The sequence below is a fragment of the Melanerpes formicivorus genome, unplaced genomic scaffold, assembly GCF_026170545.1.
Source record: "Melanerpes formicivorus ecotype bairdi unplaced genomic scaffold, bMelFor1.0.p_v2 SCAF_84, whole genome shotgun sequence".
Classification (NCBI taxonomy): domain Eukaryota; kingdom Metazoa; phylum Chordata; class Aves; order Piciformes; family Picidae; genus Melanerpes; species Melanerpes formicivorus.
Window position 1 is genome coordinate 1,894,574 of NW_027142436.1, and position 25,254 is coordinate 1,919,827.

Consider the following 25,254-nt stretch of genomic DNA (forward strand, 5'->3'; position numbering starts at 1 on the left):
GAGGTAAGAGAGCGAGGTAAGAGAGCGAGGTAAGAGAGCGAGGTCTCCCTCTTCTGACAGCAGCAAGCGGGCGGCCCGGCCGGCCACGCTCTCAGCCCGGTTCCCATTGCCAAAAGGTCCTTCAACAGCATCACCACAAGTCTGTAGGACTGTTCAGAGGCTTAATACTGCAAATAACGATTTGTGAATGATTTGTTATTCAATCCCAGGAAGCCTGCTAATCTTGAGGCTTGATAAAATTGACGATAAGAAGGGTCAGGAAAACAGAGAACATAAATTAGGCTTCATGCTTTTGAGACCAATTAATAAAGTCCAGGATAAGCATGAAGAACACAGTGTGGCTATACCCAGCCCCCCGGTTTTGGTGAAGTGTTGGCCAAAGCTAATAGTTTAGCTCTCTCAGAAGAGTTTTGGCTGGCTAAACTTGCTATGTCAAAGTAAGATGTGGGGGTTGGTCTCTTCCCAGGCAACCAGCACCAGAACAACAGGACACAGTCTCAAGCTGTGCCAGGGGAAGTGAAGGCTGGAGGTGAGGAGAAAGTTCTTCACAGAGAGTTGTTGGCCATTGGAATGTGCTGCCCAGGGAGGTGGTGGAGTCACCGTCCTTGGAGGTGTTCAAGAGGGGACTGGACGTGGCACTTGGTGCCATGGTTTAGTGGTCACGAGGTGCTGGGTGACAGGTTGGACAAGATGATCTCTGAGGTCTTTTCCAACCTTCTTGATTCTATGACTCTATGGTAAGAATGCTGCTTGGTGATCCTTTGTTCAAATTTAAATTATCCATTTGCTTCTGTTTTGAGAGTTGCAGCACAAAGCTGTAAGTTAGGAGTAAATCAAGTGTGATTGTGCTGATTCCATACAGATCTGTTTGCATTGATCAGCTGGACAAGTTGAGGTGCCGAGACACACCTAGCAAGGCCATGTTAAACTCCATTGCTTATTTTCAAAGGTCATTTTGGAACTCACAAGCCATATGGGCTGTTCTGGGTTTCAGACTGGACACAGAAAGCAGAGCCAAGGCACACGTCGAGTCGTGGTTTTAATTCTATTTTCAAGGTAGCTTACATGACTGAGGACTCCGGCAAGCAGACAAGCCAACCATTGAATCCAAAACTCAGCACAGATTCTGCATAGCTCAGCACAGAGAAGTTACAATGTCTGAATGGTGTTTTTCACTCCAGCAAAAATAAAAGTAAGAAAATTACTAGCTGGCTGAGCAAAAGCAAAAAGAACCTTTCCCTCAACATCTGAAACAACTGAGACCTTTGCGTGTAGCACAGAGGAGTGCAGTAGCCAATGGGTGATATCATACTGCTACACTCCTGCCCTAATCTACACCGTAAATCAACCTTCTCATAAAAGGTTATATTATTAAGAACAGTGGCCCAACAGAAGTGTCATGCAACCAGGAAACCAGGATGACCATAAAAAGAAAACGAGGCTGCTAGTAACCATTGTAATGTAAGGCTGAATCACAAATGCTAATACCAAAGCCCTTTTCCTGCTCCAAATATAAGCCTTGTGGGGGTTTTTGCTTCTTTGGGTTTGTTTTCTCCTCTGAAGGCAGAAGTAGGCCTTATAACCACCCTCATTTCAATTTCCCCCTTTCCTGCCACAGGTTCTCACAGTAACTTGTCACTGTCCATGAGCTTAAGCAGGGTGCTGAATTAGGCTGTATGCATCACAGACCTGTCCCCAAGACGCAAAATCCTTCCCTGCAAGGGAATATTTTGGTGCAATCTCATGCACGTTCTGAGCTCAAGGGAGGCAGGATTTCACCAAAACATTTTGGTAGAATTATAAAAACAAAGACAGACACAAAGAGACAGACAGACAGAAAAAGAAAGAAAGGGGAAGGAAGGGAGGAAGGGAGGAAGGGAGGAAGGGAGGAAGGGAGAAAGGGAGGAAGGGAGGAAGGGAGGAAGGGAGGAAGGGAGGAAGGGAGGAAGGGAGGAAGGGAGGAAGGGAGGAAGGAAGGAAGGAAGGAAGGAAGGAAGGAAGGAAGGAAGGAAGGAAGGAAGGAAGGAAGGAAGGAAGGAAGGAAGGAAGGAAGGAAGGAAGGAAGGAAGGAAGGAAGGAAGGAAGGAAGGAAGGAAGGAAGGAAGGAAGAAAGGAAGGAAGGAAGGAAGGAAGGAAAAAAGAAAGGAAGGAAGAAAGGAAGGAAGGAAAGAAGAAAGGAAGGAAGAAAGGGTTGAAAAAAGAAAGGAAGAAAGGCAGAAAGGCAGAAAGAAAGGGAAAGAGAAAGAACGAAAGAGAGAAGAGATAATTTAAGACTCCCAGTGGCAGGGATCAGTGATCACAGGAGCAAGTTCCTACAAGGCTCGTTCTATGAGAGAAATTACTTCTAAATTAATGCAAAGCGCAGGAGCATCCCTGGCGACGGCAGCAGCCCCGGCAGCCCTTCCCCGCACCGGGTAGGAAACCTCCCCGGTGAGAACGCGCCTCTACCGCAGAGACTTTTCTCCTCCGTAGCCCCGCGGCTGAGGGAGGCCCGGCCGCAGCTCCCGCCGGTTCCTGCCCCGATTGCCCCCGGCCCCGACGCGGCTCCTCCGGCTCCTTATGACACCCCCCTCTCACCCCGGCTCCTCGGCGCCGAGTGGACGCCCCCCCTCACAGCCCTCTCCCCAGCCCCTCGGCGGCGGGACCCCCCCGCCCAGCCTCGGGGCTGGCGCGGTGTCGGCCCGCGGCGCCGCTGCCACCCTCCGGTGCCGCCGCCCGGGCGGGAGCCGGCCCCGGCCCCACCGCCCTGCGGCATGCAGCGACGGCAGCGAGGGGATCCCGCGGCACCCGCTTGCCCGCCGACCCGCGGCCGCGGCCGGAGCCGTTGACAGGTCGCTGCCTGTGGCCCCGGCACCTGCGCTACGCTGGCCGCCCTTAGAGGAGGGGCTGCCGGCGAGAACGCGGCGCAGCCGCTCGGGAGGCGGGAGACGGCGGCGGCTCGCGGCCAGCGGCGGGCCCCTGGGGGCGGCGGGCGCCCCTCGCCCCGCCGCGGGGCCGGGCTGCCGCGGCGCCGCCGACACCTTACTTCCTGCTTCGCTACCCAGGGCCAGACCCATCGCGGCGGAGGGATCCCGCCGCCTCCCGCAGCCTCCTCCCCCTTCTGCTTCCCCCCCCCCCCCCCCCCCGCTCCTGCAAGAAAATTTGACAGCGATTTGCTGACACCGGATTTTTTTTTATTATTTTTTTCCCTTTTTTTTTTTTTTTTTTTCCCATCACGGACACGGCAAAGGCAGCACGGCGGGAGGGGGAGGCCGTGCCGGAGGTAAGTGCCGGTGCCCGGAGCCTCCCCCAGCGCGGGGCAGGTGGGGGTGTCTCGGGCCCCCGGCCCGCGCCCCGCCCCGCCCCGCTCCATGTGCCGCCGCCGGGGTGGGTGCCTGGTAGCGGGGCCGGGGCCGGGCGAGGGGGGAGTATGTTTTCTGGCGGAGCGATATTTGTTTACAGGATAAGCGCCGTACTGTAAGTGAAGTAGGATCGAGCTCGGGCAGCTCTCTAATAAATTAATATCGCAATAGCTCCCTCCTTGCCCGCACCGACACAAGCCCCGCGCCTGGCTCCGCCGCTCCCTGCGCCCGGCTCCCGCGCCTGCACTTGTTGCAGACTTCACGCCAGGTAGGCGAATGCTCCGCAAGTTTCATTTTTGCAGGAGCTGGGGCTGCGATGAAAGGGGGGGGAAAGAAAAAAAATCGGGGGGGAGGGGGTTGGTAAAAAAAAAAAAGTTTGCAGTTCACTTTCACTCTGCAGCGCCGAGTAGGCGAGGCCCAGCCGGCTCCCTCCTCCTCCTCACGAATCGCCTCTCTCCGCCGGCTGGGCGCCGAGGGGGGGCGGCGGGGGGGCACGCAAGGGGGGGCGGTTTGGAAGCGGGCTGGGGGCGGGCGCGGCGGCGGGGCACTGCCCGGTACCTGCGCGGCCCGGGCGGGAGGGGTGGGCGCGGGGCGCGGCGGACCGGTTCCTGGGCGCCCCACCGCGGCGCTGCCGCCAGGTCCCAGGCGCTGCGCTGTGCCGCGCCGGAGAGGAGAGGCGGGGAAGGGCGGCGCGGCGGGGCTTGCCGCGGAAGTTGTCCGAGCGGCGGTCCCGCGGTCCGCGCCGCGGCCCCAGGCACCGGTTGCCGGCCCACGCGTGGTCGCCCCCCGCGGCGCATTAGCCGGCGGCGTGGTCGGGGCGGTCTCGGTGTCAGTCGGAGTCAGCCAGAAGGCGGTCCGGGGCTCGGCTTTGGAGCCGTTCCGGGCGGCCGGTAGCCCCGCCGGCTGAGCCCCGGCTCTGGAGCAATGTGGATTTCCCCATCGTTTCCGCGGGAGAGGGAGGTGCGGCGCGCTGGGCGCTGCCGGGGCGCAGGAGTGCCTAATTTTTCTGGCCCGTCAAAACGTGGGGGGCAACGATCAAAAACTCTTTAGCCAGATGTTTAAATACTAGAGCGGTAATTTGCAAGTAAAATTAATTGTCAGTTAACCAATTAATAAATGGATAGTGCCTACTCATCCTTCCGCTGACTTTTTAGAGTGGCTTTCACATCTGCTGGTCCACCAGCCGGGCATGACTACCTGAGGTGTGAACTTAATGGGGTCGCTACTTTTGTCCAGTAAAGTCTGACCTGTACTTGGCTGTCCCACTGCATCCACACTGGTTGCAGTTCAGGTAGTTGCTGGTGATGTGCCTAGATTTTTGCAGGCTGCTATGATAGCAGTGAACTAAACATGGTGGCACATAGCTCCTCTGTTGGTGAAAAATGTTGCAAATGCTTAACTGCGTGATTAATGTTTTAAGCAGGTAATCACTGGGGGTGAGTTTTAATGTCTTTGACAGCTATAATTTTACTGTAAGTGTGGGAAAAGGGGAGCGGTTGCCTTGCAAGCTTGGGCCTGGCCTGCCGGGCTGCTCAGTAGGGCCACCATGCCACATGTACCTGTCTTGACTTGGACTACTGGCCCTACTTGGGCTGCCCCTGAGGTCCTGCCCCCAGCCCTTCTTCGAGGTACAGTGTTGTGATGAAGTAGCCCATCTTTACAACATCGGTGTGTGTGTGAACTGTGCCTACGTACTGTACGTGCACCTGCTTGCTGTGATTGCAGTTCTACTTGGTGATCTTGCTGGGATGTTCAACTGGATCAGAATGGATCCATTTCCTCAATAAGACATATCTAGTTAGAATCCATTTCACTTTGTTCCCTGCTGAAGTGGCAGGGAGTGATGTGCCCTGGTTGTTACGTTACCTTTTTTCCTAAGGCTTGTGCGAGGCACATGTTTAACAGCAGAAGTGCTGCTTCACCAATGCTTTATGCATGCATGTGTAGCATGGAAGCTCAGCTGTGTGAATTTGCTTAAAACAAATATTTGTTTAAAATGTAGAGAGGTGATTTTTCTGATGAAGAAAATGTGTTTTCATCTGTAACCACTAGTCTGATATACTTTGGAAAAACGCAAGTAAGGATTCATGATCTATTCCACTGCCACCGATAAGGAGTTGGGAGACTGCAGTGGGGAGCTGAGCAGCACAGTTGGTGTGCTAGGTCAAACCAGCGTATTTTGGAAAGCCAAAAAAAGCTGCAATTGAAGGAATGGACCTCACTGTGGAAGTTGGCCTGAGTGAAGAGTAGAGAATTAGCCCTTCTGGGTGGAATGATAAGCCAGAACTTATCATGCTCCTATCATTGTCCTGCCATTACCATTACTCTACTGGGGAGAGGAATGAGGTGGTGTGTGGGGGGGTATGTGGGTAAGAATCCTGCCTCCCACATAGGCCAACATGAGCATAAATAAACCACAGCAACCTCTCTACCTAATACTGACTCATATTGTATTTGGCTAGACTGAAAAAGTCTCCATCTCTTATCCATTTAATTTTTTTTCAACCTTTTATGTTGCTGCTGAAGAGCTGCCTCTGAGAATACTTCAGTATGCATGGAAGACTAAAGCAAGTCCTCATGGTTTTGGGTTTGTTATGGTTTTGGGTAGCACTCAATTAGCCTTAGGTAGGAAAAAGGAATTCCTAAGTTTTCAACTCAGAACTCTGCTGTTTCTCTTCTTCTGGCCATTTTAATCCTCCCAATGATACTAGTGAAGCTTGCCATCATAAATTGTGCTTGTAACTTGCCAGGGAGTATGAGAAAAACACAAGAAGAGCAGCCCTCTAATGTATTGTAGGCTTCCTAATGCAGCAAGATAATACTTGCTGTGTATATTTTAATCTTATCTTCTTCTTTTGTTTGTTCTAATCAAGTCAAGAATATGTTGTTCAAGAACTTGGTTGGCAAGTATTGGAGAAGGCTCTTCTCTTCCTTTCCCAATACTGTAATAGGGCAGTGGTAAGCTAGAGAAGGGCCCTTTGATTCTGGTTCTGGAGGGACTTTGTCTCCTTAGGACGTGTCACAATAATTTATGAGGTGAGGCAGTTTCATTTCAGCTTGCCTAGAAATACAGATTTCTTTTTGTTGTTTTGTTGTTGTGAAAAGCAAGCAGTGTTTGACTGATACAAAATAATTGTTGATATGGAAACAATTTGCTTCCTCCCCTTGTCTTTCTTTGAGGCCACATAGCTTCCACGGAGACAATGGTTGAACTCGATTATCTTAAAGGTCTTTTCCAACTGAAATGATTCCACGAAACTGAATAAAAACAAAATGAAGGCAGCCAATTCCACATGTTTTGCCACATGTGAGATGTTAAAGCATCTTCTTAACTTGCCCAGCTCTGGGAAGCCTATTATTGTCATCAATTGTGGGGCTGTGAGGGGAAATCAGGCCTTCTAAGATAAAGACAAAAATAGTGCATTCAAATGTATTTTAAGGCAGGCGTCTCTTCCTTCCAAGGCTAGGTTTTAAAAACTGCTAGCAACAATTTTATCAGTTTTAGCTTGTTCTTTAACTCTTCACTTGAAAGCAAGCAGATTTCAGAGATCCAGTGAATGTGCTTTTGAGCAGCATGCATTTGTGTGCTGAGTTACCTCGTAGATCTCGGGGGATTTTTTTCCCCCTTAGACCCGGAGATGCCGAGGATGGGCTCTTGCACCGCCGTCTCCAAGCTGTTGCAAGGTAGGCTGCAATCCAGCATGGCCAGGAGTGCAGAGTGGGTAAGGTGGGCAATCAGCAAGTCAAATCAGCGCTGGTTCTTGGATATTGGTTCCTGTGGGCAGCAGTAAGAGTATTTTTGGCAGTGGCTTATTTTCTGACTTTCTCGCTCGGCCGTGTCGCGGCGTGGGGTTGAGCGTGCAGGTTCACCTGGCCCTGCCTGAAACAGCAGTTGAAAGGAAAAAAAAGGGAAAAACTGGAAAATGTGCTCAGGTTACAACCTGCTGCTGCAGAAACTGGAAGGCAAATACATAATTTACCTGACTTTCTTCTTGAGAGGATAATGGTTTGGGGAATGCCCTACTGCCCTGTAACAGTTTAAACTCCTTGTAGTAGAGTGGAGATGTTGCAGGGCTTTGGAGGAGCTGTGTAGCACTGGGTATATTTTGAGGTCTGCATGAAGTGAGTCTTGTGGTTTCAGCTTACTCTAACAAAGAGTAATGTGTCTCACACAAACAGCCCACCTAAGTTTTCATAGTTGAGTGATGATTTGCTCTGGAAAGACCCAAAATCCTGATGTGTTGCAGACTCAAAATGTAGATGATTCTGAGTTTTTTTTTTTAAAAGAAACATTTGAGCTGTGTTTTGTCTCTCTCCAATTCATGGTCCATATTTTGTTAAAGAGTTTCACACAAATCACTGATCTTCAGGTTGCCATCCTCTGCTTGCCTGGGCTGCTGTAGGTCACTTGATTTCCAGGCACATGGCCGCAAGTGCCGAGTTTCCCTGCCCCACCAATCCGACCTTTCTGAAGCAGCCATCCTGGGCCTTATCACAAGTTTTCTGGCTTTTAAGTTCAGCAAGAAAATGGTTTCTGTATTTCCCCTTCCTCCCTTCATCAACTAACTGCTCATGGTAGGATTTTTGATAGAGCCTGCATTGTGATATGTCCTTGAAGTGCAGGGCTGCAAGGTTTTGTTTTGTGTTTTGGTTTTTGGTTTTGGTGGGGTTTTTTCTGTAATGTTTAGGCTCCATTGCATCTCTAGCAGATGAAGATTGCTGTAGAGGGTTGGGTTTTGTTTTGGTTTTGGTATTTGGTTTGTCCTTTTTAGTTTATAACAAAAATCTCATGCTTGCTAATGAAGAAGATCTCACTGAGGTACTGAAACCTCCAGCTAAGCCTGGAGTTTTAAGACTGCAAAAGTACAGAATAGGGAAAGATTGCTCCAGAAAAACAAGCATTGGTTTAAGTTATTAGCAGCTCTTTTTAGAGAAGGTTCTTGATAGTGAGAGGATTTTGTTCATACTGGCTCGGACAGAGCTTGCCAGAGCTCCTGAGGGACTGTTGGAGGTGCAGAATTTGTATTGGATACTTTAAGTGAATATCAAATCCTAAATGACTTCAGCGTAGGACTGTGGGGAAAAAACAACAACAAACGACCCAACCCTGTGAGCAAGTGACTATTAAGTTTCAATTTGGTAGTGGCTGGAGTTCTCAGTCTATACAGAAAGAAAACCAGCACAGCAAATAACAACAATAACAACAGCAACACAACCCAAAAGTCGTTTAACTCTTAGTTGGCCGTAAAAGATGCTGTACAGACCCATTATTGTCTTTGTTTTCTAGCCCCCCCCCCAGGCCTCCCCACCCCCTGGCCCCATTTTCATTGATGGGGAAGTTTCATTTCCTTTATTTATATATTTTTAGTGTGTGTGTGTTTGGGAGGGGTGTGGGGGGAGAATGGGAGGGAAGTCTGTGTTCTAGTTTTTATATTTAAAAGGAGCAGAAATAGTGTCTGCTGATGTGTTTAGAAACGGCCTGAAATAGATTCTGCCCTTTCCACTAAACATTCTGCTGGTAAAATAGTGCTTATTAGGGGACTGAGGGGTTTTGCAACACTTCTGTGTGGGCAAGAGTGCCATCTGAACTTCCAGTTGTGCTAGCATGAAAGCGTTTTTCCCAGTATTGTCGTGTTTCATGTGCCAGATCAGAACTAGAAATGCCTTTTCCTGGAAGGACCTCTGTTTATGCTAGGAGGGTTGTGCCAATTACATCTGTATCAGTAAGAGGGGTGTTTAATCATTTGTCTCTTTGTTTTTACATTTTAAACTTGACCTAAATTGTAGCAACTTCAGTTTTCTTACCAGGACCCACACTGCAGTCCTGGTAAATACTGACTAGTGTTGGACTGGTCAAGAGGGTGAGCCCTGATGTCCTGTGGTAGAAACACCTATGGACGTGGCACTTGGTGCCACGGTCTAGTCATGAGGTCTGTGGTGACAGGTTGGACTTGATGATCTTTGAGGTCTCTTCCAGCCTTGGATGGCACTGTGATGGGCACTCTCACAAGAATCTGATTTTAGGTAGCTCCTACTGGAGTGAATGATCTTAGATCTTTGCATAAATTGAAATAGCCTTCTGCTCTGCATAGAGAATTGGGCACAGTTTATTGGTGAGCAGGAAATATGAAGTATGTTATTCACATGGCATAGCATTTTTGCATCAAAGAAGGAACACAGTTGAGTTTTGAATACAGTTTTTAAATTCTGAGGATTAGGAAATACTGCATTATGAACCTGTGAAAGTTTGGAGGCATAAGATGCCATCAGTACTAGTTTTGATCAGAAACTAAAAATCATTTACTGATTTTGACAGTCTAGCAGTGCATGAGGAAGGAGCAGTTAAGTGAAGTGAGGTTTCCTTGGCAAGAGCCTGTAGCTGTTGGGTGTTAGAACAGGACTGCTGCTGGCTGTGCTGGACTTGTACCACCTGCACTTCGTCTCTGCTGCTACCCTGCTGTCTCTGCTGGTGGAGGTGTCCTGGTGGATGATCAATTTTGTACCAGAAAAAAAAGGGCTGAGCTAGTAAATAGTGATGTTATTATTTCATGGGAAAAATCTGTTACTTAATTGATTTTATAGTGCTTGTAAGATCTGCATTTTATAGTGACTGTAAGATCTGCAACAATAGCATTGCATTCAACAAGAAAATGAGTGCTGACCTGTCTCTAAATGGTTCACATCTGTCACAAGTATGAATACCTAAGGATCCTAAATAACTGAACTGAGCCTTTTTTCTCCCCAGAATGTAGGCTGTCAAGCCCTAAAAAATTTAGGCAAGTGACTCAGAGTTCTGAAATAACCTTCCAGTTCCTTTTGTTTTTTATCCTGACTCTGATTTGTTTTGTCCCAATCATCAAAGCTTGCCTTACCTTGCAGACAGGTGGTGATGCTTGAGCTGGCTATGCGACTTCAAGCAGGGAGAAAGCTACATGTTGCACTCTCTCTGGAGGCTGAAAGCATCACCTTTGCAATGACTCCTAGGTCTCAGTGGGATTTCAGGTAGCCATGAGCTCTGTGGCTGTTACCAAAGCTGCGTCTGCTGAGCCCGGGAGGAGGCTCTGTGACTTGAGCTGCAAGCGTACATCATGTTAGCTCAGCATTGAGCACAACATTTTGTTGCTGCTTTTGCCCCTGATGTGATGGGGGGAAGTGGGCAGCAGCAGTTCAGATGGCTTGCCTTTTTTTTTTGGGTTACTTTTCAAAAGCTTATATTCAGCACTTCAAAGAAACCCCTGTGTATTCGGACGGAGCAAAAGAAATGCTTACTGTTAAGCTACATCAAATGGTGCAAGCTTTGCAGGGACACTGCTACTCGAACTGCCTCCATGGTCTGCCATGCAATTCCAATTCAAGCAAAGGTCTCCCACGTGGTTATTTGCATGTGCCCTCCTATCTCTGTTTTGGATCTGCAATTTCAGTATGTGCTTCCCAGAATTATTTTTGTGCGTTTCCAATATTTCTTCAAAGGTAACTGGCAAAATCCGACAGGCTGGTTGTGATTTCATGGCAGCAGAAGGCAGACAACTTTGATCTTATTGTTAAATTAATTTTCTTCATGTGTGGGCTGGGTGTGTAGTGTGTGGATTTAGTTTTTATTGATCAGTGTAAAAACACGAATTCAGCATCACAGCAATGATAATAAGTACTTGCAGTGATACTCTAATGAGTTCCTGGCAAAAATAGGGCAGAAAACCATCTCAGAGACTGATGTGCTTTAGTGGTGAGATGCTGAATCAGGATACTTTTTTATATAAAAGGATTGAGTAAAGCTGTTTGAAGTTCTAACTTTCTTTGGCAACACAATCGCTGCGAGCAGTAGCATGCCAAGCAGGGCAGGATGCAGGCTTTTCTGTAGGTATGTGAGCATCAGAAATGAAATTCTTGCCTCTGTCTTTCACCATCCTGATCTCACCAAGATAAGGCAGATTGTGAGAACCAGGTACCTGCTTTGGTAGAGGGTGTCTGTGTACGTGGGCAGTGAAGCACTTAGCTATGTTTCAGTCCTCCTCTACAGGAATGCCCTGCGAGCCGTCCACGTGTGGCTCAATACCCTGCATGGCAAAGCATCGGGTACAGAGCTGGGCGAGCGAGGAGAGCTTTCTGACATTAGAAGACAATTTGTGTCTGGAAGAGTGCAATTCATATTCATAACTATGTTCATAGTATCATAGTATCATAGTATCATTCAGGGTTGGAAGGGACCACAAGGATCATCTAGTTCCAACCCCCCTGCCATGGGCAGGGACACCCCACACTACATCAGCCTGGCCACAGCCTCATCCAGCCTGGGCTTAAACACCTCCAGGGACGGGGCCTCGACCACCTCCCTGGACAACCCATTCCAGGGTTTCACCACTCTCATGGGGAAGAACCTCCTCCTCACATCTAGCCTGAATCTCCCCACCTCCAGCTTCATTCCATTCCCCCTAGGCCTATCACTACCTGAGATCCTGAGTTAAACCTGTATTTCTGAGTATCTCCATTGAAACAAGGCGGCAATAATTCCTCTTTAAGCCAAAATGTTTGCAGAAGTGCAGGCAGGCAGCTTACCCCACTGATGTTGTGTTTCCAAGGCTGGAAGAGGCTCCATGGTTGTGGTGGTGAACAGGAATTCTCTCTCTCTCTCTTTTTTCCCCCCCCACTTTTTTCCCCCTTTTTTGTTTTTAATTTCTTTCAGATAAGGTTGTTTTATGCTGTCAGAGTTCAGTCAGTTGGTACCTGCAGCTGCTGCCTGCGTTTGGCAAAAGTAGAAAAACGAAAAGCAAAATTTCTCTGAAGTGAGGGGGGAAAAAAAAATAGCTTTTTTAGAAGGATGAACTGTTGAAAAAGCTGGTTCATAATGAACTTTAATACTTTTTAAAAGTTGCTGCTATTATAATCAAAAAGCATGAATAAGAGAGTATGCCTTGCAGGTGAAAGGAAAAAAGCCTTCCCCATTTATGTGCTTGAAAACCAAAGATGCGTTGCAGAGGATGAGTTTTACCCTTCCTTTGGCTTGTAGTAAAACACTGGTCTTTGAAGTTAAAGACAGCTTTAGATTTGGAGACATAATATGCCTGAAAAGGGAGGTGCACAGAAAAAAAGGCACTGGGTTATGTGCTGGTTTGTTAATGAAAAAAAGAGTGAGTTAAGCCAAATGTGGCTGCTTGCATAGTAAGGTACTGCTTGCTATGTAAGGGGATGATAAACCAAGGTCCTCACAGGCCCTTGTTTCAGCAGTCTCCAACTTTCAGCAGAACTTTTAGTCTGGATGTTGAATGCCCATCTATGAAGGATAGAGACCCATGCCCCAGCACGGTGATGACTTGTGAAAGGAGCAGTACTTTCATGCCGGAGGTCTGTCAGCACGCCATCCCTCGGCTAACTGCTTGATCGTTAGTTAAAGTAGGGGTTCATTAAAATAACATGGGCTCATCTGGTTTTAAAGACGAGCTCTCAGCCAGTAGGCAGTGGTCCAAACCCAATAGAGTTGCAGAACAGACGTTGTGGTAGTGGCATGTAGATTACTACAAAGCCGGTTGATGGAAAGGCTTCTGTTGGATTAAGCTTGCTCTGGATTCGGCCAGGTTTTTTGATTTTTAGTCATCTGTAGCCATGCCTGCTTGTATGGTGCTCAGCTGAACTGCCTGTGTGGCTGTTTGCAAGAAGCTGCAAGGCTGGGTCTGTGTCTGAGTGCAGCTTTTTGCTGCAATTATTTGACTTTGTAATAATTGGAGACCTCTCGTCGAGGAACCGTAATTGCAAAGTGGGTAATAGGCTTCAATTATGTGAAGCGAATCCTCACACTGAAGCGCTGGGCTGTCCTTACAATAAACAAGTGTTTTAGTTTTCACATGGAACTCTTACTTTCAGGTTATTTCTGCAAAATCTGTGCTGCTAATTATGTAAATTGCAAGAAATGAAAAAGAAGAGACAAAAGGGTGGGACAACTTAATTTAGTCTTCAGCAAATGCCAAGTCATATGTGGCCCTTCCAGCTATCTATAGTACGTGGCTGCGTTGTTCTGCTGCAGCTTTTGTTAGCAGTAAACCAGATCAGTGAAACGGGGTGTTTCTCTCAGCCTTTGTGTAATCAGTTTGCCAAATGTTGTATCTGGGCATTTTTTTCCAGGGGTAGGATCAGTGTTGAGCCTCCTGGAGCCTCCCTTCCTGCCGCGCTCCTTCCTCACACACGCAGAAGGTTCTTGCCGAACAAAAACGTTGAAATGTAGGAGGGTTTGGTTTGGCTGTGTGTTGTTGTGTGGGTTTGGGTTTGATGGCTTTGTTGTTGTTGTTGTTTTTCTGTTTTCTTTTTTTTTCAATTAATTTGGTTGTATACTGCGGTATAGACAAGTCCATGGGTTTTTAGGTCAATCCTGTACCCTAGCAGTAAGCTTTTGTACCTGCGCCTATTGCCTATTAAGGCAATAAGAATCTCTCATTGAATGAAGGGAAGGCAGATTTCAGATCTGCCTGCAGATCAGAGAGGGAGGAGAATGGAAGAAGCAGCGTTCAAGTCAGTGAGCAAACTTTCAAGCTGACTCAGTGATACTCATACAGTATATGCTGTAAAGATTAGTCACCACTTACTGTAAATCTTTCTTTATGGTGCTTGGTGGGCATGTGCCTCTGTCAAGCTGCAGTTAGTGAGCTTTGTGGACTGGGAATGCAGGTAAACATCATTTCCACGCTGTTTTCACATTGAATAACAGCAATAAGACCTGATGAAACCTGAGGACTTGTAAATTACTGAGCTAAAAGCAAAAGAAATCTTCCCACTGTCTCACGACGCTGCTATCTTCATCTATGAAACCAGTAGGAAAGTGAATAAATTATGCAACAGCTTTTTTTTCCTGTTGTTTGGAAACCTGTGCTCACATGTTGCTCTGCCCTGTCCTGTGCAGGTTGGTTTGGTTTTATGTTTTATACATATATATATATTTTTTGGTGTGTGTTGTATAGGTTCCAATCTGCATTTGTGTAAAACACTGATTTACATAATGGTAACAGCACAACAATTACAGGGAAGGATATTCATCTCTTGAAAGCGCTGTTTTCATTTGCCAGGCAGAAACTGAAGGAAAATTACCCTCCAGGTTGAATTTTCTCATAGATGTGCTCAAGTTCTGAAAGCATTTGCTGGCATCATAGGCATGCACATAACACTTAAAGCCAAGTTTGTGTTAGGCATTTAATTTTTTGAGGGGGGTGGAAAGCAGGGTTTGGGTTTAAAAATAATACTAACTTTTTTTTGAATAATATTTGGTGAAAGTAGTAAAATTCTGCAGCCTTTTCTGGGTCACCCCCAGTCAGTGAGGTTGTTCACTGGGGTTTTTTTGGTTTGGTTCTTTTCTGTTTGGTTGTTGGGGTTTGGGTTTTTTTGTTCTGTTGGGGTTTTTTTTGTCACAGTCTCACAGTGTCACAGTCTCACAGTCTCACAGTATAACCAAGGTTGGAAGAGACCTCGAGGATCACTGAGTCCAACCTGTCACCACAGACTCCCATGACTAGCCCATGGCACCAAGTGCCACGTCCAATCCCCTCTTGAACACCTCCAGGGATGGGGACTCCACCACCTCCCTGGGCAGCACATTCCAATGATGAATGACTCTCTCAGTGAAGAACTTTCTCCTCGCCTCCAGCCTAAACTTCCCCTGGTACATCTTGAGACTGTGTCCTCTTGTTCTGGTGCTGGTTGCCTGGGAGAAGAGACCAACCCCCACCTGTCTACAACCACCTTTCAGGTAGTTGTAGAGGGCAATGAGGTCCTTTCAGACTTTTCTCCCAGTGGTTTCTTCTCTCTTAGCTGAAGTTTATTTTCCTATTGATATATCTGAACACCTTTGATAATTGATCTCAGGTAGTGATAGGACTAGGGGGAATGGAATGAAGCTGGAAGTGGGGAGATTCAGGCTGGAGGTGAGGAGGAAGTTCTTCCCCATGAGAGTGGTGAAGCCCTGGAATGGGTTGTCCAGGGAGGTGGTTGAGGCCCCGTCCCTGGAGGTATCACAGTATCACAGTATAACTAAGGTTGGAAGAGACCTCGAGGATCATTGAGTCCAACCCGTCCCCACAGACCTGACCAGGCTGGATGAGGCTCTGGCCAGGCTGATGTAGTGTGGGGTGTCCCTGCCCATGGCAGGGGGGTTGGAACTGGATGATCCTTGTGGTCCCTTCCAACCCTGACTGATACTATGACACTATGATACTATGAATTCTTAGATGCCTGTTTTCTCTGACCTTTGCCCGTTTTGCCTGGTTTGTTTAATCTGCCCTCAGGGAATCGTTAATTTCAGCCATAATCACCCCAAAAATCCTGCAGAGTTGTCACAGCAAGATGTTTATTGTTTTTGATTGTTTAACATTTCTTCCTTCAAAACAAACAATAAAAACACCTACAACAAAACCAAACCCAGACATCTTCTTGAAGAGTGAGAACCAGGCTCTGCTGGCACCGGTGGGTAGGATGGGGCTGAGGCTGCGTGCCCCTACAAGTGGTTTGGCTTGCTGCTCTCCCAGCCCTCTGAGCCTGTCATAGGCTCTGAGCCTTCTGCGGAGCACGAATGAAAGCTGAAAGCGTTATTAAGGTTTTGGGCTCTCTCACACAGTTTACTTGAAATGGAGGCCAAGCAGTTTGCATATCTCAGTATCTTGGAGCTGAAAAAACTTTTTTTTCTTTGAGTAGCCTTTCTGTGGAAATGACATCACAGCTTATTTCAGCCATGGTGAATTCAGAGGTTTTTATCTTCCCTGTAGGGCTATTAACTCGCTATGAGCTCTGTGCTCGGAGTCTTCCCTTGCTGACTGTGGCACATTGATAACTCCGTCGTAACTGCTCTGAATTTTGTATGATGAAGAGAAATAAAGACCTGATCCAGAGCCTCTTGAAACTGATGGGAATGTAACCTCATTGCTGTGCACATGAGCAGGACTGGGTGACCTCCTAACACCGTGTTACTGCCTGGATGGCAGGTGCAGCACAAGCAAGGGAGGGACGGCGCGTTGCTTTTTGACAGATCCAGCGATCAGGTTTGGAGTTCCCTGCAGCACATTGGCCACAACAACCCCATGCAGAGCTACAGGCTGGGGTCAGAGTGGCTGGACAGCAGCCAGGCAGAGAGGGACCTGGGGCTACTGATCAATGGCAGGCTGAATATGAGCCTGCAGTGTACCCAGGGGGCCAAGAGGGCCAATGGCATCCTGGCCTGCATCAGGAACAGTGTGGCCAGCAGGAGCAGGGAGGTCATTCTGCCCCTGCACACTGCACTGGTTAGGCCACACCTCGAGTCCTGTGTCCAGTTCTGGGCCCCTCAGTTTAGGAAGGAGGTTGACTTGCTGGAATGTGTCCAGAGAAGGGCAACAAAGTTGGTGAGGGGTTTGGAACACAGCCCTGTGAGGAGAGGCTGAGGGAGCTGGGGTTGCTTAGCCTGGAGGCTCAGGGGTGACCTCCTTACTCTCTACAACTCCCTGAAGGGAGGTTGTAGCCAGGCAGAGGTTGGTCTCTTCTCCCAGGCAGCCAGCACCAGAACAAGACGACACAGTCTCAAGCTGCACCAGGGGAGGTTTAGGTTGGATGTTAGGAGGAAGTTCTACGCAGAGAGAGTGATTGCCCATTGGAATGGGCTGCCTGGGGAGGTGGTGGAGTCACCATCACTGGAGGTGTTCAGGAGGAAACTTGATGGGGTGCTTGGTTGCATGGGTTAGTTGTTTAGGTGGGTTGGATTGGTTGATGGGTTGGACATGATGATCTTGAAGGTCTCTTCCAACCTGGTTTATTCTATATTCTATATTCTATATTCTATATTCTATATTCTATATTCTATATTCTATATTCTATATTCTATATTCTATATTCTATGTTCTATCGTCACACGGGTCTGTCCTCTCAGTCTCTTGAAGGTTAAAACTGCCTGCCCTTGTGAGACTGATTAGGTTTGTGAAATAAACTCTTAATTTGTTCCTGCATGCCCCATATGCAAAGCTGAGCTCCCTTACAAGGGCTCGGAGAATGCCCTATCTCTGCTAGAAACACCAAGGTTCTGGGGCCGCCCTTCTGGGATTGATCCTGGGGCTGCAGCTATGGCAAAGCGTGAAATGGAGCCATGGAGGTTTTCTGTGGGAGCCTGAGGAGCTGGGAAGAGGGAAAGAGAATGAAAATTAAAGTTGACGTTTCAAAAAGTTGATTGCTGCCTTTTTTAAATCCTAAAGCAGTTTGCAAAGTAAGTCACTTCCCAGAGGAAAAGTAAATACAGTAAGAGGAGAGGAGGGGAAAATATGTCGAATTCATGCATTTGAATGTAGCAGACTTCAGACTGTGATGGTACTAAGTGTGCACAGAGACAAAGTGAAAAGGTAACAATCACCCTGGCTCCAGCCATCATGTCCTATATGCAGAATGATTTTATCTTAACTGCTCTGGGAGGTCTGAGGCAGTGGAGGAGGGACAGATTCAAACTACTGAAAACAAACAGCAAACCAAACTCACCTGTCACCACAGTGGGCATTGGAGAGATTTCCCTTCTCCTCATGCCTCTGCCCCAGAAGGAAGTCAAGGAAGCTTCTGTCTGCCTTCAGTAGGAAGGCTTGTGTGAAAACCTTCACTCTTGGCATGAGAAAGCGATGGATATCCCTTCAGACACTTTGTTGGGGTACTTGTATGGCTCCTCTTGTAGCTGTTGAATAGAAGGCAATAGAGAGAAAAGTTCTGAGGGACACCCTGAGTGTTATCCCATTTGTATGTGTCAGAGCAGTAAGTCCTGCAGTTGGTGTTACCCCATTTGTGTGTGTCAGAGCAGTAAGTCCTGCAGTTGGTGTTACCCCATTTGTGTGTGTCAGAGCAGTAAGTCCTGCAGTTGGTGTTACCCCATTTGTGTGTGTCAGAGCAGTAAGTCCTGCAGTTGGTGTTACCCCATTTGTGTGTGTCAGAGCAGTAAGTCCTGCAGTTGGTGTTACCCCATTTGTGTGTGTCAGAGCAGTAAGTCCTGCAGCTGGTGTTACCCCATTTGTGTGTGTCAGAGCAGTAAGTCCTGCAGTTGGTGTTACCCCATTTGTGTGTGTCAGAGCAGTAAGTCCTGCAGTTGGTGTTACCCCATTTGTGTGTGTCAGAGCAGTAAGTCCTGCAGTTGGTGTTACCCCATTTGTGTGTGTCAGAGCAGTAAGTCCTGCAGTTGGTGTTACCCCATTTGTGTGTGTCAGAGCAGTAAGTCCTGCAGTTGGTGTTACCCCATTTGTGTGTGTCAGAGCAGTAAGTCCTGCAGTTGGTGTTACCCCATTTGTGTGTGTCAGAGCAGTAAGTCCTGCAGTTGGTGTTACCCCATTTGTGTGTGTCAGAGCAGTAAGTCCTGCAGTTGGTGTTACCCCATTTGTGTGTGTCAGAGCAGTAAGTCCTGCAGTTGGTGTTACCCCATTTGTGTGTGTCAGAGCAGTAAGTCCTGCAGCTGGTGTTACCCCATTTGTGTGTGTCAGAGCAGTAAGTCCTGCAGCTGGTGTTACCCCATTTGTGTGTGTCAGAGCAGTAAGTCCTCCAGTTGGTGTTACCCCATTTGTGTGTGTCAGAGCAGTAAGTCCTCCAGCTGGTGTTACCCCATTTGTGTGTGTCAGAGCAGTAAGTCCTGCAGTTGGTGTTACCCCATTTGTGTGTGTCAGAGCAGTAAGTCCTGCAGCTGGTGTTACCCCATTTGTGTGTGTCAGAGCAGTAAGTCCTGCAGTTGGTGTTACCCCATTTGTGTGTGTCAGAGCAGTAAGTCCTGCAGCTGGTGTCACCCCATTTGTGTGTGTCAGAGCAGTAAGTCCTGCAGTTGGTGTTACCCCATTTGTGTGTGTCAGAGCAGTAAGTCCTGCAGCTGGTGTCACCCCATTTGTGTGTGTCAGAGCAGTAAGTCCTGCAGTTGGTGTTACCCCATTTGTGTGTGTCAGAGCAGTAAGTCCTGCAGCTGGTGTTACCCCATTTGTGTGTGTCAGAGCAGTAAGTCCTGCAGTTGGTGTTACCCCATTTGTGTGTGTCAGAGCAGTAAGTCCTCCAGCTGGTGCTACCCCATTTGTGTGTGTCAGAGCAGTAAGTCCTGCAGTTGGTGTTACCCCATTGTGTGTGTCAGAGCAGTAAGTCCTTGCACACTCCGGGGAGGCAGCCTGTTGGAACACTGATGAAATTACTTGTCCCTTTAAGAGCTTGTGAGGAGCACTTCATCGCTGTAGTTATTTGTGTAGCCATATGTTATTCTTTTTCCTTACATATGCTCTCTGATAATTGTCAGCAGCAGGTGCCTGTGAGCCAAGGCAAAGCGGTATTTAAAAATCAGACTCCTAATAGGAATAAAGAGTTGCATGAGCTTCATGCCAGGAAAAAAGACCAAGCTGAGAGTGTTGGCCTCTGAAGGTTATAGTCATAGCAGGGCAATAGCATGGTTGGTAGCAGTGCTGGTCCTTCAGCTCCACAGTTCAGCTGCAGAGGTGTGAGCTGTGAGGAGTCACTGGATGTGATTTTGGGTGACAAGTGGTTTGGCTGAATCAAGGAAAAGGCACCATCCCTTCTGATGTGCACACCAGCTCCCAGAGCCTGTATTGCACGTGCACTGCACCTCAGCTTGCTGACTTAGGTGGTGTAAGCTGGTGGGAGATGTGACATGAAATACCTAGTTTGATTTCTCCTACTCTTTGATCTCACCTTTCCTTGTTGCCTGTAGACCATTCTGAGATGTTCCATTTGTAGTACTGGTTGCTGTTCCATTGCGTACGAGCGTATAAAGTCCCTGTGGGTCACTACTGTGACACTAACTGCTAACGTTGACTCTTCCTCCATCATCTCAAGAATAACTGCTGAGAGGAGGATGTGGGGAGACTCTGGACTTGGAACAATGGAAATAGAAATAGAATAGAATAAACCAAGTTGGAAGAGACCTTCAAGATCATCGTGTCCAACCTGTCATCCAACACCACCTAATCAACTGAACCATGCAACCAAGCACCCTATCAAGTCTGCTCCTGAACACCTCCAGGGATGGTGACTCCACCACCTCCCCAGGCAGCCCATTCCAATGGGCAATCACTCTCTTTGTGTAGAACTTCCTCCTAACCTCCAGCCTAAACCTCCCCTGGTGCATCTTGAGACTGTCCTCTTGTTCTGGTGCTGGTTGCTTGGAAGAAGAGACCAACCTCTGCCTGTCTACAACCTCCCTTCAGGGAGTTGCAGAGAGCAATAAGGTCACCCCTGAGTCTCCTCTTCTCCAGGCTAAGCAACCCCAGCTCCCTCAGCCTCTCCTCACAGGGCTGTGTTCCAAGCCCCTCACCAACTTTGTTGCCCTTCTCTGGACACATTCCAGCAAGTCAACCTCCTTCCTAAACTGAGGGGCCCAGAACTGGACACAGGACTCAAGGTGTGGCCTAACCAGTGCAGTGTACAGGGGCAGAATGACCTCCCTGCTCCTGCTGGCCACACTGTTCCTGATGCAGCTGTGTCCACTGAAAATAATTTTGGGGCATTGCATGGTTAGAACCCCACAGTATTCCTCATACTGCTGTCACATCATCTTCACATCCCCACAGAGTGGGGAGCTGCCATTCCTGCTGTGTATCTGTTGGGGAGCTTAGAGCCGAGCGGAGGAGGCCCCTGGGAGAGCAGCGGTTCAGCAGCATTTGGGATTTCAAAGTGTCACGGGGGGCATGGTGTCCAGCAGTCTTCCTGTGTCCAGTTTGTTGGCTTGTTGATTTTGGTGTTTTTTTTTTTTTTTCTGTTTATATGCTTGTGGTTTTTTTTCCCCTTTCTGTTAAAGGCCTAGTGGAATACAGAGCACATATGGGAATGGCAGACGCTGTTGGCTTCGGGAATTTTTGTTGTTGTCCTTGTTTCTAAAATTGAGCACATGGGAGTCTGCAAGATCCTGCAAAGGACTGAAAGGATAATGCACTGTCATGTGTTCAAGGAGTCTTTAATCTAGTCACAATACATGTAGTGAACAACATAGATTTAAGAAAGTACATTACAAAAAGGGGAGACAAACCAACCAGGGTAAAGGCAAAAGACAACTGAACATCCCTAATTGTACTTACAGTGCTTAGCTTTGCTGCCAGCATTCTGTTGATTTTTGTTGTTGTCCTCTGTGTTCTGCATGTAATGAAGTAACCTGTGGTATCAGCTGTTCTGCCAGTACCTTGCAGAAGGTTGGTAAGGGGAAGTTGGATTGTGTGACCAGAGTGAGTGCCCCTCTATGCCAGAAAAGTATCACAGTAGCACAGTGTCACTAAGGTTGGAAGAGACCTTGAGGATCATCGAGTCCAACCTGTCACCACAGACCTCATGACTAGACCATGGCACCAAGTGCCACATCCAATCCCCTCTTGAACACCTCCAGGGATGGGGACTCCACCACCTCCCTGGGCAGCACATTCCAATGGCTAACAACTCTCTCCGTGAAGAACTTTCTCCTCACCTCCAGCCTAAACTTCCCCTGGCACAGCTTGAGACTGTGTCCTCTTGTTCTGGTGCTGGCTGCCTGTGAGAAGAGACCAACCCCTTCCTGGCTACAACCTCCTTTCAGGTATCTGTAGAGGGCAATGAGGTCTTCCCTGAGCCTCCTCTTCTCCAGGCTAAACAATCCCAGCTCCCTCAGCCTCTCCTCATAGGGCTTATGTTCAAGGCCTCTCCCCAGCCTTGTTGCCCTTCTCTGGACACATTCAAGTGTTTCGATGTCCTTCTTAAACTGAGGAGCCCAGAACTGGACACAGTACTCAAGGTGCGTCCTAACCAGTGCAGAGTACAGGGGCACAGTGACCTCCCTGCTCCTGCTGGCCACACTATTCCTAATGCAGGCCAGGATGCCATTGGCCCTCCTGGCCACCTAGGCACACTGCTGGCTCACATTCAGGTGGCTGTCGATCAGCACACCCTGTCTGGCACGAGTCCCTGTAAGACGTGTCAGCTGCATTAACTTCTGCTGGCTCTTGCTGCGGATACCATAAAAAAATACATCTTCCTTGGTTGTTTGAACTTCTGCTGCATCTCCAGAACCTAGACCTTGAACTACTACCAAACTTTGGGAGATAATTTTGACAGCATGTCTTACACCGCTTCAGAACAAGTGCTACTAAGTCAGACACTGGAGTCAAGTTTATATTTAGTAACTGAAAAATATGTACAGCACATGGTATAAGTGTATATTCTCTTCTCTTAACTGTATCTGACAGTAAATTGAATAGAGAGGTCTTGAGATACCTCTGTATGTGTGTGCTGATGCAGATACACACCCAGAGAGTGCAGATCTGTAAAGCAAATGAACGCAGGCATATATTGCAGCCTTGCAGTTGTTTTCCCTGGGGGGGGGGTTGTTATTGTTGTCCCTTTCACAAACTGTGAACCTGTGATTTTTCATGTACTATTCTTTGGCCCTCTCTGCCAGAGAGGCTCAATCTATCATGTTAAAAAAAAATCAATACAAAGTCTAGAGGTTTATTTTTAAAGTAGAGCATAGAGAGAGGGTGCACAGATCCCATTAAAATGGCAGTTCAGCGCTGGCTGCATCTCTTTGGGACTGAGCTCCAGTATTTTAAACTATTGAAATTGTTGCAGGAGTGCTTTGAAAGTACCACAAATCACAGTGAGGCTTTCTAGTTGAAACTTGCCTTTATGTAGTGCACTAGAACTCAGCTTGTGTCTGTATGTGGAGTGTCTGATGCTGCCCTCACACACCAGTTTAGCATCCCTGTTAGAGCTTGATTACGGTTTAACAATGTTACAGCTTTATGCCCCAGTAAAAATACGTGGATGTAAGAAGTCAGAATTTATTTGCCTTCAGGAGTGTAAGTGTGTGGATGTCTCTGTGCAGATGCAGCTCTGGGCAAATTAACTGTTGCTCAGACATCTATAGGCTTCTAATGCAATTCATCAGGATTGCCTGGCGTGGCACGTGCTGCTTTGTTAGAGGAGCTTGTAAATTCAAGTGGCTGTGGGTTATTTTATGACACAGGAGTTTTCATTAGTGATGTGTTGGTCATCTACTCCATGCTTTCTATCCAAAGAAATAAATGTGTCCCCCTGCTCATAAATGTAACGTTGAAGAGTTTATGAGATGGTATCTGTATTAAACCTCCCAAACATCAGAAGCAATGTGTCTGAAGTAGAAGTTTCACCTCCAGCCAGCATCTTTGACTTGTTTTACTAGCTGAAGAAGATGGCCCTTGAGCTTGTTGACTTTTAAATACAAATGGCATTGTATGTTTTTGTGTTGTACAGTCTTTTTTTTCCTGGGATGACAAAAATAGTTGCTAGTGGAAATGCCTTTTGTTCTTTTACTTCCAAAGATGCCCCCTTCCTTCCCCTCTCCAAAAAACAGATATATTGAAATTATTAGCTCCTATTTGGTCCAAAACCAGGCTCTCCTCTATCCAGGAGACAGTGCAGACTGTTGGAGAGCATAGCTCTTGGTAGGAACTGTGGGAGCAGGCTACATAAATGAACATGACAGAAGGCAAAAGAGAAGCTCCAACTCCTCAAACATGTGTGTGTGGTATAAATATGCACCCTGTCACACAGGCATATCTGTGCATACAACTCAATAACTCAATCCATCATTCCTGCATTATTCATCCAGCACTTTTTTCTCACTAAAACACAGCCTAGTTCTAGCTTATTTCTTGCTGTTGTTTCTTGCATACATTTTCATCTTTTCCTGGCTACATGAAGTTGGAGTAAAGTAAGGATCCCAGCAAGCTTAAAACCAAAAAGCTGTAGTGTTGGATGATAGATTGGACTCAGTGATCTCAGAGGTCTCTTACAACTTGGTCTATTCTGTTCTGTTCTGTTCTGTTCTGTTCTATTCTATTCTATTCTATTCTATTCTATATTCTATATTCTATATTTTATATTCTATATTCTCTTCTATATTCTATTCTATATTATCTATTCTGTTCTATTCTCTATTCTCTATTCTCTATTCTCTATTCTATATTCTCTATTCTGTTCTATTCTCTATTCTCTATTCTCTATTCTCTATTCTCTATTCTATATTCTATATTCTATTCTATATTCTCTATTCTATATTCTATATTCTCTTCTATTCTATTCTCTATTCTCTATTCTCTATTCTCTATTCTATATTCTATATTCTATTCTATTCTATATTCTATATTCTATATTCTATATTCTATATTCTATATTCTATATTCTATATTCTATATTCTCTATTCTATTCTCTATTCTCTATTCTCTATTCTCTATTCTATAATCTATATTCTATATTCTATAATCTATATTCTCTATTCTCTATTCTCTATTCTATTCTATATTCTATATTCTCTATTCTCTATTCTATAATCTATATTCTATATTCTATAATCTATATTCTCTATTCTCTATTCTCTATTCTATTCTATATTCTATATTCTATATTCTATATTCTATATTCTATATTCTATATTCTATATTCTATATTCTGTTCTATTCTATTCTATATTCTATTCTATATTCTATATTCTATATTCTATAATCTATATTCTATATTCTATATTCTATTCTATAATCTATATTCTATATTCTATATTCTATTCTATTCTGTTCTATTCTATATTCTATATTCTGTTCTATTCTCTATTCTCTATTCTCTATTCTCTATTCTCTATTCTATTCTATTCTATTCTATTCTATTCTATTCTATTCAATCCACTTGGCCCTTCCATTGTCAATTAAAATCTGAAGTTTCAGAGAAAGGGATCTCACCTCTGTCATTATTGTGTGGTTAGAAATCTGTGGCAGATTCGTAGCAGTGCTTGGAAAGTGGAGATGTTAAAGGGAGATCATTAAAGCTTGGAACAAAACAGGTGTTTTTCTAAGCAAAGACTACTAAAATCTGTTCCATAAGGTGCTTCTGAGTGTGAAAAGGAAAGACTTTAGTTGTGTTACGCAGCTCTGAGCAGAAATGCTAGCTGGCTTCCCTGCTTTTGAG

The 25,254-nt window shown here is 46.6% G+C and overlaps 1 protein-coding gene across 10 annotated transcripts in view; it reads left to right on the top strand.

Moving 5' to 3' along the window:
* Positions 1–2,205: 2,205 nt before the first annotated feature.
* The window catches only part of TRERF1 (transcriptional regulating factor 1), a 149,972-nt gene continuing 126,923 nt past the window's right edge, over positions 2,206–25,254 (top strand). For 6 of the 10 annotated variants that reach the window (XM_068165126.1, XM_068165135.1, XM_068165133.1 and 3 more), the window contains exon 1: positions 3,308–3,609. The gene's annotated coding sequence lies outside the window, so the exon portion shown is untranslated. Of the gene's footprint in view, positions 2,431–3,165; positions 3,263–3,306; positions 3,610–25,254 lie in introns of those variants that run through there. The other 4 variants (XM_068165129.1, XM_068165130.1, XM_068165128.1 and 1 more) reach the window with 4 other exon arrangements.